Source organism: Anser brachyrhynchus (genome assembly GCF_964034855.1).
Source record: "Anser brachyrhynchus genome assembly, chromosome: 7".
In the NCBI taxonomy this organism is placed as follows: Eukaryota; Metazoa; Chordata; class Aves; order Anseriformes; family Anatidae; genus Anser; species Anser brachyrhynchus.
In genome coordinates this window covers 38,696,493-38,711,190 of record NC_137701.1, presented here as the reverse complement: position 1 = coordinate 38,711,190, position 14,698 = coordinate 38,696,493, and the positions used below count along the sequence as shown (strand labels likewise).

The window sequence follows — 14,698 nt, the reverse complement described above, 5'->3', positions numbered from 1 at the left end:
TTAAGACAATTTTCTTTTGAAGTTACGGTAACTTCTGACTCTCTCCAGGACCCAAAATACTTCAGCATTTATGTACATTGCTTCCTTTGCTTCCTTTCTTACTCTCCCAGTGCAAACTGGGATGTAGAGAGGCATCAAAAGGGAAAGGAGGGTGGAGTGTTTGCAAAAGTAGTATTTTGTATTGATTAATGCACTGGGATATGAGTACACTTTCATGTATATGTTGAAGGAAGTTTCCCTTGGTAGTAGATAAGATACTTCTCCTTGAAGGACTTCAATGAGTTTCTTCTAATGTAATTGAGAAACCTGTCAATTTTTCTTTCTTTTGTAAGAATATATTTAATTGTAATCGTCCAAATAGGCTGTGATGATCCTATGTACTCAGGTATTTTTTTGTTTTGACTCTTGTATACTCAGTTTTGTGAGTATTAATACAGCAACAAAGTGACTCTCTAATGTTTCTTCCCTCTGATAATAAAGTTTGTCTTGTAAATTATAAAATGTGAGTCATCGATAGTTTTCAGCTTCTCAGCTTTAAGGTGTCTGTAAGAGAAGTCAGCATATTGCCTCAAGAGAGTAGATTAAAGGGAAAATGAGTGTGTTTCTGCTTATCTTCTTGGCTCATTGCTTTATGGATATGTGGGACCTAAAAAATAAATGGTGGTCAGAAGAAAACAAACACATTTATTAGAGCAGTTAGAAAAAGACATTGTTTTGCTATTTGCCAAGGTCCTTCTGAATAGCATGTTTGGCAGCTACCAAATGACATGGCCTGCACAGAGCTGATTTTGACGAAGCCTCTGGGATGTGTTAAAAAGTAAACCAGAGCAAATCACGTACTGGAAAGCATAACTCAATCAAGGAAAAATGTATGATTAAGGGCGACATGGGCAAGGAAAGCTTTGCCAGAGCTCAGGGTAAATATTTGTATCAGTGTGAAGTGAAAGCTTCACATCGCTGATGTCAAGCAGCTGGAATTTTCATTGTTTATAAACTTTTGTTGTTACAGTTGGATTTTGGCAGAAAAGGTACCAAAGAGAGAACAGTTTCCCAGCAAGAAAGTTTGAATTTTGATAAGGCAGCTTGAACAGATAGGAAAGTAAAGATGTAATATTTCTGTCTTTTAAAGATAGCACTGCATGTGACCACTAGTTGTCTTGTGACTGCTGGCGTTTTCTAAGCGCGTTGTGTGTGCAAAAATGAGAGATGTCTCAGATGACCACTAGACTTTCACGAAGGCAACTAGTAACCATCAACTCATGAGATTCAAATATCTGTTTTAACAACTACAGCTTTATCTTGTTCTGTGTCCAGAGTTCATTTTTCTTCAGAGAACATTGCCAGTATGAGTCAAATATTTTAAAGAGAAAAATATATGACCTACTTGAGGATTGAACCCAATTCTTTGGATTCTGTCCAGGAGGAGCCTTAAGAAGATAAACTAATATGCTGCCTTCTCCTACTCCTTACCCCCAGTGTACTTAAACTGCAGCTATGGGCATGTGTTGTTATACTTTGCACAATATTTTATTCTGTGACTTTTTTTTATTAGAGCATTTCAAGGATTTGAGAGTTATGTATTTAATCTGTAGTGATTTCTTTCTTGGGGTAAAATTTTGGATTCTAGTACTATATAATGGTGGGTTTGAGATGATTTTTTGGTGGTTGTTCCCAATATTGGGTATATCCTTGGAGTATAGCAGGGAGGTGATTTGTGCAGAAATTCAGTCACTGTGAATGGAAGTTTTTAACATTGGTGGTTCTTGTGTTGCCACTTGTCATCTGGGGCACTATCCCAACAGCCTCTTTGGGGCTGGTCTCTAGCCCTGAAGCAGGAATTAAGGTATTTCAAAAGCACCCTGTGGGAGAAAAAAAGAATATTAAAAGAAGAGTAATTACCAGTTTTGGAGCTTTAACTAAATTCCCAAGAAAGGAGGTAGTGAACTCTAAAGGAGCATGGGCTGTGCTGAGGAGTTAGCTGTGTGTGTGGCTGAAGTGTGCATGCTCCCTTGCACACATACACGAAGATGCTTCAATTTAAAGTGCTATATATTTTTGCTGAAGTAAACCAGGGGCTATCCCTGCCAATGAAAAACGGTGCTCGGCAAGAACCTAACAACATTACCCAGCTGCACTAAGAATAGAAATCAAGCCCCTGCTGGTATAATTAAGAAATCTTCACTTCCAGTCCCTGGGCTTTAGAGACCTGGATCACTTGCTAATTCCAATTTAGAGAGCTTTTTTGATAAGAGCTTTTGTAAACTAGGAAATAAGCTGAGAATGAAAACTTTTCATTGCAAGTGTTTTAGCTTCACAGTCAGCCTGTTCAATGTTATTTAATGTTTGGTCTGTCCTGGAGGGAAATCAGATATATCAGCATTGAATTGAAGAAATACAGTGTACTCATCTTCCTGAGGGTTTTGTGGAAAAAAAGGTGGCAGTCATCCATGGTCTACTGTCTTACATTTGGAGAAAATTCATTTCATTCACAAATGTGTAGCCTGGCCATGTGGTCTTATTGGCAATGACCTCCTGAGCCTCCCAGCTGCTTGGAGCTGTGGATAACGTAGGGGCAGAATCTCAGCCTGGGTACAGATGGATGTTTGGGTGAAATTAATATCTTTCTTTCTGCAATGTGACCTCTGATTTTGATCTCGTTTATAGTGGTTTGGCAGCTGGGTGGGAGCTGGGGTAGGGGAGTTGCTCTGGCTGACAGTGATAGGAGGGATCAATGTCCCACCTGTCTTCTGTCACACCAAATAAGATGGATATATAGATAAATATATTTTTTCCTCTCTCTAAATGGGAAGAAGTGTGTCAGGGATAGGAATTCTCAGGGGCTTGACTGAACATCTGTCTCCTTAAATACAGGTAGATATTCTTGTTTTATGTTTTCATAATAGTTTCTCCTTGACTCATTTCTTGTTCTTTAACATTTTTCAGTTTTCTTCATTCCTCACCAGTTAGGATCCTTCTTCTGCAGTTTCTTTGAAACAGCATGCAAATTTGGTACTACTTCTGTATGATTCAAACCTTGTAACCCACACATTCCAGGAGGTTTAAAGACACTGGTGAGATCACCCGCCCACTCATTACTTATTATTTCATGCATCATAGTGTAACAGGTCAAATATCTGCCTTGTAAAAGTGTGCATCAAGAACTGCCGTGCTGCACAGGAGATGGAACAGTGTATTCTATTTCTAACGCTGCTGTTGACATCCAAATCACTCAATCTTTTCTACTTGCTTTCTCACCTAGGATGTGAAAATGCTAATACCTACTACCATTTGAAAGTTATGTAAATTCTGGACATATTGGACCATGAAGTGAGATGATAATGCTCATCAAAAATTCTTGCAAGAGATGGAGAATTTTTAAATGGCTTGTCTCCTGAGCATATAAGAGCATTTTTGTCTTAGCAGACTCTGGCAGCACTTGATAATTTATTTATAAAAGGTTCTTAAGCTAATGATCTCTTACCTTATTTTCAGTGAGGTCTTTCCCCTGTGTCTCACTGTGTTCTTTTCGCTCCCCTATAAGACCATGCCCCGCTCCATCTCCTTCAGACATGGATTGCAAGTCCATGACAAATGTCAAGGCTGCCTCTGAGCCTTAGTCACCCCCCATTGCTTGTATCACTTCTGTGGCTTTTTTTTGAAAGCAACAGTCTTAGTAGTAGGAGATCATGGCTTGATAATTCCTGCTCTTCAGAACTTTCTTAGCAGTGTCCTCCAGCTGATGTAAATCAGATCGTCCTTACTGTCTGGGATGGGAAGAAATGCTACTCGTGAGTCTCCCTGGGGTGATTTAGGCTCACCTCCTTTCCTCCATCCAAGATTTGGAGTTCCTTCTAACATTCTAGTTTTGTCCTTCCAAATGATATTGTAGGAATCCAAGTATAGGAATTCCTTTAATGGAATAAGGTTTCTACCTCTTAACAGACCTAGTGCTGCCACTGTCAGGAGACTGAATATCAAACAGAGCACGCTGCTTTAATTAGCAAAAGGGCTTTTACGAGTCTGAGTTAACAAATGAACAAAATATGCCATAAAACCTATTTTTTGTTTTTGATTTCTTCTATCACTTAAGAAGCATGCAGCACACTTGCAGAGCTCCTTTAATGAGGTGGTAGAAAATCGTCTGGAAAACACCTTCATCCGTATCTTCTAATCCCTTCTGGATTTTGGGGAGCTGAAGTTTGGCTGTAGGTATGATTCTGTGATATGTGCCATTTGCACAGTCAAATGTCTGGTTATGGTACTGGTGCAGGGAGGCTGCTCTTGCAGTGAGCAAATAACCTGAGTAAATAACCTCCTGCAGGACAACATTTGCTTTCACCAGCTTTTTTGGGGGGGGAAATTGTAATCTCCTCTGCGGAAGCACTGCATCCCAGGCAGGTAACCAGAGGGCAAAAGCCACCTGGTGAAAACTCACTGTGTGTAAGCTGCCACAGGGCAGGAAATGTCAGCCAGTGCTACCCTCAGCCTGGGGCTCTGCTGGAACCTGGTGAGGCTACGAGTGTGTCCCAGGCTGGTGACCAGGCTTCAGATAGCATCGCCGTTTCCTTGGGCGTGCAGCCCCACCATGTGACCTGGTGCTCTGCCTCCAACGTACATCTTCTGCAGATGGGCTGCTGCATGCCACCAATAACAAAGCATGAATTAGTCTCAGATTATTATTTTGTTTGTGTAAATTGAAAATAGGAATGATTTCACTTATACTTTCAGAGGCTGGCTAATGCTTTTGAAAGTTACAATCCCAATCACTTTTGAACTTTGATTTTATTTTTTTCTTAAGGGAAGCAAGAATACAGTTTGTCTAAACTTTTTTTACTGGAATGATGAAACTACTGAACTTCACTCAAACAGCAATAAAAATGGCAAATGCTGTCAGATGATACGAAGCTGGTGTAAACGAAAGTCAGAGATTGAGACAGAACCCTAAAATTAATTCCAGGAAAAAGCAGGCTATTCCCTTTCAAAATACAGAAAGCAAATTATCCTCAAAAGTACTTGGATAATGCTATCATTTTACCCACTTTCACATTTAGACGAAACAAAAATGTGATTTTTATTTGTAATAAAAAAGAATAATAATAATAATAAAGAAATCATTGAGAAAAATGAAAATTCCTGGAGCAGACCAAGGAGGGAAGCCCAGCTGTGCCTGGCTGCTGGAGTCAGCTTTGCAAAGGGGACTGTAGGTGGAGCTCGGCTCTGCGATTCCTCGCTGCCGGCTCCACAATGAAGCAATTGTTTCCCGTCTCCGCTTAGCAATTCCTCCTTCCCTCTCTGCGCTTTCTGGTTGCATGTTCTATTTATTTTAATGTATACCTTTGTGCGAAGCCTGTCTCTGAGTGGTTAGATACCCCGTTGATATGTGGCCTTCAAGGGGGGGGAGCCGGGGGAAGGAGTGCAGCCTATTCCCATGACATCCGTGGGCTTTGTAGAGCCAAAAAAACCTTCTCAGGAACACCTAATCCTTGGGCTCGCTCCAAGCACCACAATCTCTCCGCACAACTGACATGGGCCACTTGGGACACTTGAGGGCTTTAGGTGTGTCTCTCTGAAGTCAGCCACAGCCAAGCATGAGGCAAATGTGCCCAGACCAAAGAAAATAAATTATGTGGGCTCCAATTTTCAGCAGTTATGAAGTATTAAATTACACATCTGAAGAATTCACTCTGGGATTAACCCTTTGGAACCCGCCCAGTGCGCTGCGGTGGCTCCTCCTGGAGGAGCCATGCTGTGCGTGTCGCTGCCATTTCAAAGGCGTGTGGGTCATTGATCGCAGGGCCGGAGCGCTAATTGAAATGTGTGTCATAATTAACTGTTAACACTAAAAAGGGAGAGGGGGAGCCAGGGAAAGAGACTTGGTACCTGTGCAAAAGGGGAGGATGTGAGGAGCGGCTCCGGCTTTGGTGTGTCGTGGGGTGTGTCCTGAGAGGGCCCCGCGTGCCACCGCAGTTTTACATGAAAATATAAATTGTGAGACTCCCTTTTTGGAACCATGAATGCAACCTCTAGCACATCATTAGCATGTGCTTTAGCATAATTAGCAAGGCCCCTGTGGCTGCATCTTCAGTCAGGTTTGGAGAAGTGGTTGCAAACCAATGTAATTCTGCTGAATTTCTTGCTAAAAAGCTACGGAGAAAGCATTAGCTCTTAGTAAGAGATACAAAAAGTACATCCTGCCCTGCCTCCCTCAAGTATTTCTGGTTCCCCACAACCATCTGTAGCATCAAATATCTGGTACATTATGTTGCTGAAACTTAAAGTGTAAACCCCACACTGGAAAAACAAACCACTGATTTTTATGTGTGGATTTTTAAAGGTATTTTCTTAAGCAAATAATTGGTCTGTGGAAGCTATAATAATAAACAAATAGACAATTATTCAGATGGTGGCTTTGGACTTATTCACCCACTCCCCTCCTATTGCACTAATTAAAGTTTGGAGTCTTCCTGCAAGCCAATCTGAAACTACGTTTTGTAATCAGTCTGGAAATCTGCTCCTTCGGTGAGTTCACTGAATCTGGTGCACCCGTGCTGATATCTCCTGCTGTATACAGTTTTCCCATAGATAAAAATCAGTGTTTGCAATCATTACAGGATTAAAAAATAAATAAATGCATAAGGACCTGATCCTGAAAGTCATGCCAAAAAAAAAAAAAATAATAGTATTTTGTATGCATAAAGAGCAAATCTAGGAGGTATCATTTAATTCTCAAAGGCATGCAAATTGTGATAAGCCATCCTACTGGTTCCTGTCCTGCTTTGCTGGAGCAATGGGTTAATGACATTGTAGCTCTCTTGGAGAAGGGACATATTGTGGGCCATAATAGTGCTGGCCCTTCTGCACAGGAGCTGGAAAGGGAGTGGAAAACGAACGTGCAAATTTTGGAAGTTGTTTCTGAGTTTTCAGGAATGGCTTTGGTCCCATTGTTGGTGATGTCTGTAGTAGGATGAGAACTGCAATGTCCCCATGCATTCTTATGTCCACAGCATGCTGTGTTTGTCACTAAACTGCTTTTGTGCCTCGAGCACCTCTTGGAGATGACAAGCTGGCATGGTTTATGGTAGAGATGAATATCTCTCTGGCTTGAGAGTATCTTTCCAAACTTCTTTTCCCTGCTGCACTGACTTAATAGATTTCAAGTGAAAGTTAACTTTCTACCTCTGAATCTTTATGAAAGTTTTCACTGAAGAAAAAGGTGTAGTGTTTGAGTGGGAGGCAGTTGCAAGTATCAGTAAAAAGACATCACTAAGTCATGAGGTATAAATGCAATATTGTTGGGTATCTTGAAGATTTACTAACAAGCGAAGATGTTTCTTCTGTGGTAGTATCTTTTGACATTTAAAGTCTACTGTAGTAGAACAGAGGCAGAATGAATTAGGAAATGTCTGTGGAGGGGGTGTCTTTCTAGGAATTACTCTTTTTCTTTCTTTTTAATGTTCACTTCAGTAGCATGACAGTTTTCTAAGAGTTTCCAAAAACAATTTAATGGATTCAGTATCCTGACTACATCTTTTTACTAATGTGTGGCATTAAAATTCATGTAAAATTGAATTCTGGGAGTATTTAAAGAGAGAGAATGAATGCAATCAAGAGTAAATGACTGGTTTCACACTTTCATAAGGAGCCTGGTTAAAAAAAGTAATTATTAGAAGCTAAAACTTAGTGGACAAATTGTCTTAAAAATCTGTGTTTAATTAAAAAAATCAAAATTATGAATAATTCATATTCCAGGTTTGTCTGACAGCTCTGGACCTGTTTGTAAGAGTCTGTTCTCCACCAGCAACACAAATGCTATTTTTTCCCCCAGGCTATCTAGGAGGCTTTGGGATGGTGCAGGAGCTCTCCAAGAAACATCAGCCAGCCAGTGCTTGCTGTAGGACCATGGAGGTGTGAGGGGCCACAGAGTGAGGGAAACGTCTCTGGCGCTGCCACCGATAACATCACTGTGTCCTAAAACCATCAGCGATTTCAGGCTTTAGGCTAAAAAGTTTTAACTTGAGTACAATGCTGAAGTTGTGTGAATTCACCTCTTTTTTCAGTCCTCTTCTCCCTCTAGCCCTCAAGAGCATGATTTAAGCCCATTTTTAGGCTTAGCTCTGAATGTGTTTCTTTCTGTGGGTTTAAGTCAGGCCCTCAATGCTCCTTATGTCATTTTTTGTGGTTGAGTTATTTCTCTTCTTGTGCTCATAAAGTTCAGAGACCTGGGATGATGCACATGTTGAAGTCAGGTCTCTGTTTATACCCCACAAAACCCATCAAACTGGAATTCATCCATGAAGACCCAGAAATTACAGGAATTTTGACTTGTTATACTTTATTGCAAGAACACAGAAAGCTACGATTGCTGGAAGCAATTTATGTAATGGTGTTGCAGTCTGTTCTTTTCCTACGTAGCAGTCAGGTGAGAAGATTTTTTTTTTCCTTTGACCTTACTCCTCATTGATATGTGACATCCTGTTGACATCAAAAAAAGTGACAGTGGAGAAATCATTGCTTTTAGGATCAAACACAAAGTGTTTCTGGCATGTATGAAAATCGGGGGTTTTGTCTGCTCAAGAGAAAAGAGGATTTGGGAAGTGTGGAATAGAGCTACATGTGAGGGCTTTAGTGTGGATTAGAGCACCAAAGCATTTTGGCGCGTTTGGATCTGGGCCAGTGTATCACTGAGATGAGGCCAGATGAAAAACCTGGATCTAGATTCTTTTCCCAGCACCCCCAGTTTGATGACACTTGGGTCTCTGGTTTGGCTCTAACTTTAGGGCAAGCTGGTTTTCTTGTGTTCTGGTTGTGAATACCTTGAACACATGAATTTCCTACATATTTAAGAGACTCGGATGACTTTCCAAAGCTTTTCTGTGCTCCTCTTTTGAACCCAATCAAGCTCTCTTGTAGAATTTAGAGTCAAGTGGAAAGTGAGAAAGCTGGATTGTAATCAGAGAAATGCAACAAATGTATGAACTGGGAGGTAAGGGGTAAGATGCCTCCTGTGACTTATTAGATCCAAAACAGCACTGAAGATACTCTCTCTCCTGTTCTAGGGAAAACAGATCCAAGTGGTTTCTTTGCTCTGTTCCCTTTGTAAAGTAGCTGAGGAAAACTGCAGATAAGTCTCAGCCAGAAAATCCATCTGGTATGAGAAGAAGGGGCCAAAGTACAGCTCTTTGAACACTCAAGTCTGCCTTCTGTCTTGACTAAACTGTCTCCTGCCCTGTCTGATATGGTCTCCCATTCACTTGTACTCTTCACATCAATTTTACTATAGCACCTTTGCTATCCACGTGCAAAGTAAACCTATATTCAAATCTTGGAGGATTTAGTATAGCACTTACTGACCTTGAATCCTCCTCATTTTTTTCCCCAGGCTTCTCCCATACCATGCGTACAGCCCCTGTCTGTGCTTGTATGATAGCAGGGCAGTGATGGGCTGTCATGGCTAAAGTCTGGGGGCCAGAGGAGACTTTGACATACCTGTTCCTACAGATGATGCTTAAGTTCATAGATGGTTGCAAATTCTTTCCCCATGAAAGGTTTAATGCTCACTTTGATTAACAATTTTCAACCAAGTTTAGAAGAGGAAAAAATATTTTGATGTTGAATTTTATGTTCAAACTGGAAGAAAACATCCAATATGAAAGGCTACTTAAAGTGGAAAGACCACTTTGAAACTGTAAAGCCAAAGCATTTTTTTCATTTTTAGAATATAATTGTATTTACATGTATTTAAAGACAAGTTCACAAATTATAATATTTTGCAAAGGTATTTTTTTCTTTTTCCTAGCAGAGTATGGCAATGGCAGTCACCTCTAACTGGTTACAAGAAGCTGCTTTCAGGCAGCTTCAGGGCCACAAGAAGAAGCCTGCTCAAAGGTAGGATCAGGCACAGCTACAACAATATATCCCTGAGGGCCTCTAATGCGCATGGAGTAGAAGTCGAGGGATGTGTCTAAAGAAAGTTTAAACCTCTCCTTTAACTTCTCTGTGATGCACCTGGGAAGGAGATATTCTAATTTTTACACTGCCAAAATACATCCACAAGTTGCAGTAGGATTGTCCCTGTGGTGGTTCTGCTATCTAGTTTCTTCTTCACAAAGAAAAGATCTTGCATTGGAGTTATCCAGCAGCTGGCGATGCTTACTCTGCAGCAGTCCTTTGTCTTCGTGCTGCGTGCCAGGTGGAGATGGGTGTGCTGGGGGTGGTTGTGCATGGGAAACTCTGCACCTACCCTTGTGGGGAGATTGGTGATCCAATCACCAAAGATTGGACACTGTTTTTTTTGTGGGGGAGGCTGTGGTGGTGCCTCTGATCTGAAAATGTACGTGTCTTGGGTGGTGGTTATTGTTTCTGGCTCCATGCTACCAGGGCAGGAACCTGAAGGCATCTACTCTTTGCAAAGGAAGATTTAGCAGCCGGAGTGGTGGGAACTGGTGAGGGCCACAGGAAAAAACATGCCTGTGGCTCTCCCGAGGTCCAAAATCGGGTGGTGAAGGTGAGGGCCCTGTGAGGCTCTGGGCTGTGGCTAACACTGCTGAGGAGCCTGTTCTGCTCAGTAAATGCTGCCTTTCCTTCTCTTCGGAAACGTTTTGTACGTGATGATAACATGCTCTCATGTTGTAGACCACGTTTATACCACAAGTGCTACTGAAATAGCAATAAAAAAGTTGAAAAAGAAAAAGGCAATGTTTTAATTGTGGGGAAGTAAATACATGTTGTGATCCCTGGCACTGTTTTTTGCTTGTCTCAGTGCCTTCCCTTGTATCTCCCTGCCACACAGTATTTCCAGAAGAGTTGTTACATTATCATATACTATGGACTGGTACCATAGTGTGTTTTGAGAGAGGACCAGAGACATGATCAGAAGTGATAACTCTATCCTAAACTTTATCCTGTGAGCTCTCGCTACAAGAGAAACAAAACCTAAGTGCAAACGTTGTCTTTGCTCTGTTTTTGTTTTGTGGTGTCCTGAGTTTCTAATAGAAGGAACTTTTAGTTATGCCTAAGAGGAATATAATTTAATATTGATATGCTTGAAGCCAAGCTACTGAAGAAAAGGAAGCATGATGAGGTGCCACACAACGTTCCTATATGCACTTGCAGCTCTTTGCTCTTTAAGAAGACACTGAAGTCTTGCACAGCACTGGCTATCAGTGCCCTGCCTACAACTCTACCAGGACACGAGGCCCCTCCACATCCCCTCATGTCACTATTGTTGCTGGAGCGGCACTTCTTTGAGTTGCAGCTGGGTTTAAAAGCAAAACTTGTACTGTATCAGGTTTTTAAGAACAGAGCTCATTTAAAAAAGACAGTTTCTTTAAGGTTTCTTTAACCCCATTAACACAGCTGTTAAGAACATAACCACCAGACTGTGTTTATTTTTTGTGGGAATTTTTGGCAATCACTCAAGAGATGCTATTTCCCCCACTTATTTGCTTCTCTGTCCGCTAGAGGCAGAAATTCAGCTTTTTCTCTGTTGTTGAAAGCAGGAAAGCTGCCATCAGGGCTATCTACTCAGGTGGGTCATAGGGGCAGCAAAAATAACGTTGTTTCATGTTAAGAGGGCCAAATCTGGTGGATCAGATCACTTAATAGGGTTTTCTTCATGAGAGTTGGACAGGTTTGGGTTTAGGCTCTGAGCACTGAGAGGCATCAGATCTCTGATTCTAGCATATTCAGTTGCTAACTGTGTCTACCCTTCTAAGTTGTGACAAGACTTTCATGAAAATAATAATGCAACTTTTATTTTTCTGCTATGTCCTAGAATATAAAATATGAATTAGCTGTTTCTTGGTTGTTTTTGGTTTGCTGAATGTCTAACAGGTCCTAATGGAAATCTCAATAGACTCAAATCCACATAAAACCTATCCTTCTAGACATTTTTTTCCTGTATATATTGTAGTAAATTTTAAAAATCTCTTAATGCTCTCCTTCACCTTGACGGCTTCATCTTTCACCAGTTTTGACTCTAGTCACTATGTAAGCCAGAACTGAAGCAAAGCTATTTATTCAGTTTTTCTTTAAGCATTGAGTAGATGACAACATTCTCTTGTAAATATGTTAATTCTTCTATCGATATTTCTTTAATTGTAAAGTGTTTATTTCCACATTTTTGATGTGCAATATTGGCTCACTAAGAGGAAAGAACCAGGTCTAAAAATGGATGCTTGAAAAATAAACACAATAATAAAAAAATCTATTTTTAGACATCTAATGACAATAAGGGTGGTGTTAAATCTGATCTAATATCTTTTATTTTTCTGATGTTAAAAAGGGCAAAACAATCCCAACACTATAAAATGCTGTGATAAAAAAAGTTATCCTGAAAAAGTTTTAATACTGTTGGGAGGGAAATTACATGAGTTATCAGAGATTCATTTCATTTTTATTTCCTTTTTTTATATACCCTTAAGCTAGGGGTCTAGTATTCTAACTTAGTTTTATCTTCTGCTCAGGGAAGGAATAGGACCCTGAAAAAGATGGGTTCAGCACTTAGATACTGAGTTTCCCCCCATTCTTAATCAGGTGTTGGGAACACGGTTTCCCCATATGCGCTGCTGCCTTCATTAGTAAGTATGGATTTAGGACTGCTGTGAAAGGTTAAGCTAAATTGTCTATTGCAGTTCAGCAGCTTGAACAACCTTAGGAAATGAAAGTCTTTAACCTTAGTACAGCAGTGATATGACTTAATGGTGCTGTTATCACCTTATAATAACACAACTGCATGTGAAGTAAGTTGTCCATAGGCCATTGTCTCCTGCAGAGATGATGGCTTGCAGTAACACAGCCCAATGGGCAATCCTGAAAGAAACTGTCTGAGATTTTAAAAAGGGCCAGTCAATTAATTTGTTCCATCCCTGCAGGTCAGGAGAAAGATAAAATCACTGCTGTTTACAGCTGATCATCTTGTATTAAATATAATTATTTTAAACATTCAGCTACATTTTCCATGGGGTGTGCTGGGGCTGGGCCACATGCTCTCTGCTGGTGCTGCTAGGCATTGGGAACATCAGCTCTGTGGTGCACTGAAACTTTACACCTGCGACTCGTTGGAACAAGGCACCTTGCCCTTTTTTATTAATCCTGTGTTATTGGATCTTGCATGTGCATCAGTTCCCACGCTGTTCTGTTTTTCTTCTGGTATTTTTCTCGGTGTCTTGCTGTTTCCCTGCTCACTGTTTTGTGTGCGGGTGCTGGTGGCACTCCGATGGCGTGCGTTTTATGTCCACACAGCTCTAGCGTTCCCTTACCATATGGTCATCCTGATGTTACCATTTGCCTCAATCATCCTTTTTGTAGCCGCTTGAACATCTTAATTGATCTCATGAGCTATGTTAAAGATTTATAACAGACATTGGTGTAATTCATTTCATGAGCGCGGTACTATGTATTTCTGTCTGATTGGACACCCACACCTCTTGCACATAAAATTGTACGCAGCACGGTCTTCTGTCTCTGCGGTAAAATAAGGGTTGTCTTGAAGGATATTAGAAACCTTGTATGACTCTAACGCCAGAGAAAAGGATAGCTTTGGACTCTTGATGGCTGCTAATAGCATGTTCTCTGCTCTCTTAAAATGAGACTTTGTACCAAGAGTTTTTTCCACTTCTTCCTTTGTAACAGAGATGGTAGAACTTTTTCTGAGTAAGATTCAAAACCATGTGGTGATAATATTGTTAAGCTGTAATGCGTATATCGGAATGGCAATGGTGCCAGGAACTGCTTTTGGCCAGGTCTGCGTTTCTTAGTACATGCAGTAGAGTTATGTGCAATTAATGATGTTGGCAAAAAGAGCACTGTAGAAAAAAGCACGCAAAATAAGAGGTTTGATGGTTTCTGCAAAGTACTGTGCCCATCTTTTCATGCAGAAAATGAGTAAACCATTACTCTAAATATGTTTGGAGCATAACATAGCACTTTGATGGGGTTTGTCAGAGAGCATTCAGAAGAAGCTGCATGTTAGAAGATAAATCTGATTGCAGAGAGGAAAAAAATGTTTAAGGGTACATGGGAAAATGATAGGAAACATTATTTGGGCCATTAGAGGGGTGGTTTTTGAGTGTAAATGAGAGCCAAATTTGTTTTGCTTGCTACTTATCTATGTCAGGATATCCAGCTATGGTGTAATTGTTGAAAATAATCTTTGGGTAGACTTTTCTCACTAGCTGTAGCCAGTGTGATTTCCTTTTTCACCTGTGCAATTGTACTCTTGAGCTAAAAGCATCCATAATTGCTTTCAGCTTTAAAAAAAAATAAAAAAAAGGGGGGGGGGGTAAGTGGCAATCAGATCTGCATATGCTTTCTGGTTGACCAGGCACTGTTACACAGAGGTCCTAAAGTCTAATAGAGCATTTACCAGACTGCTCATCAGAACGCATATGCAGAAGTTATCTTACAACTATGTAGATTAAAGGGGTTACTTGCATTTTTTATTTATTATTTTTTAATCTTTTTTTTACCTTTGCTCATACACCTCCCGTCTTTCGCTCCCTTGTTCTCCTAGTGGTGCCAATGTATTCAAACACTTGCTCTAAGTCCATGAGAGCATTTTCTCTTCTTTTTCAGTCTCCTGTTCTCCAGTGTCCTATGTCTCCAGGTTATAGTTATCTAGCAGTAGGTTGTTCCTAATCTGAAGTATCTGTACCAGGCTGAACTACTTTTACTCTCAAATACCTCATATTTCTTTTTG

General features: G+C 40.5%; 1 long non-coding RNA gene across 9 annotated transcripts in view; it reads left to right on the top strand.

Moving 5' to 3' along the window:
• Nucleotides 1-14,698, top strand: part of LOC308197856 — a 318,611-nt gene that overhangs the window by 112,922 nt on the left and 190,991 nt on the right. For 2 of the 9 annotated variants that reach the window (XR_013953389.1, XR_013953391.1), the window contains 2 exons: nucleotides 9,797-9,885; nucleotides 10,378-13,403. The exons of 5 other annotated variants lie outside the window; for them this stretch is intronic. This is a non-coding gene — a long non-coding RNA (uncharacterized lncRNA). Of the gene's footprint in view, nucleotides 1-7,825; nucleotides 8,417-9,796; nucleotides 9,886-10,377; nucleotides 13,404-14,698 lie in introns of those variants that run through there. 2 more of the 9 variants (XR_013953390.1, XR_013953392.1) reach the window with 2 other exon arrangements.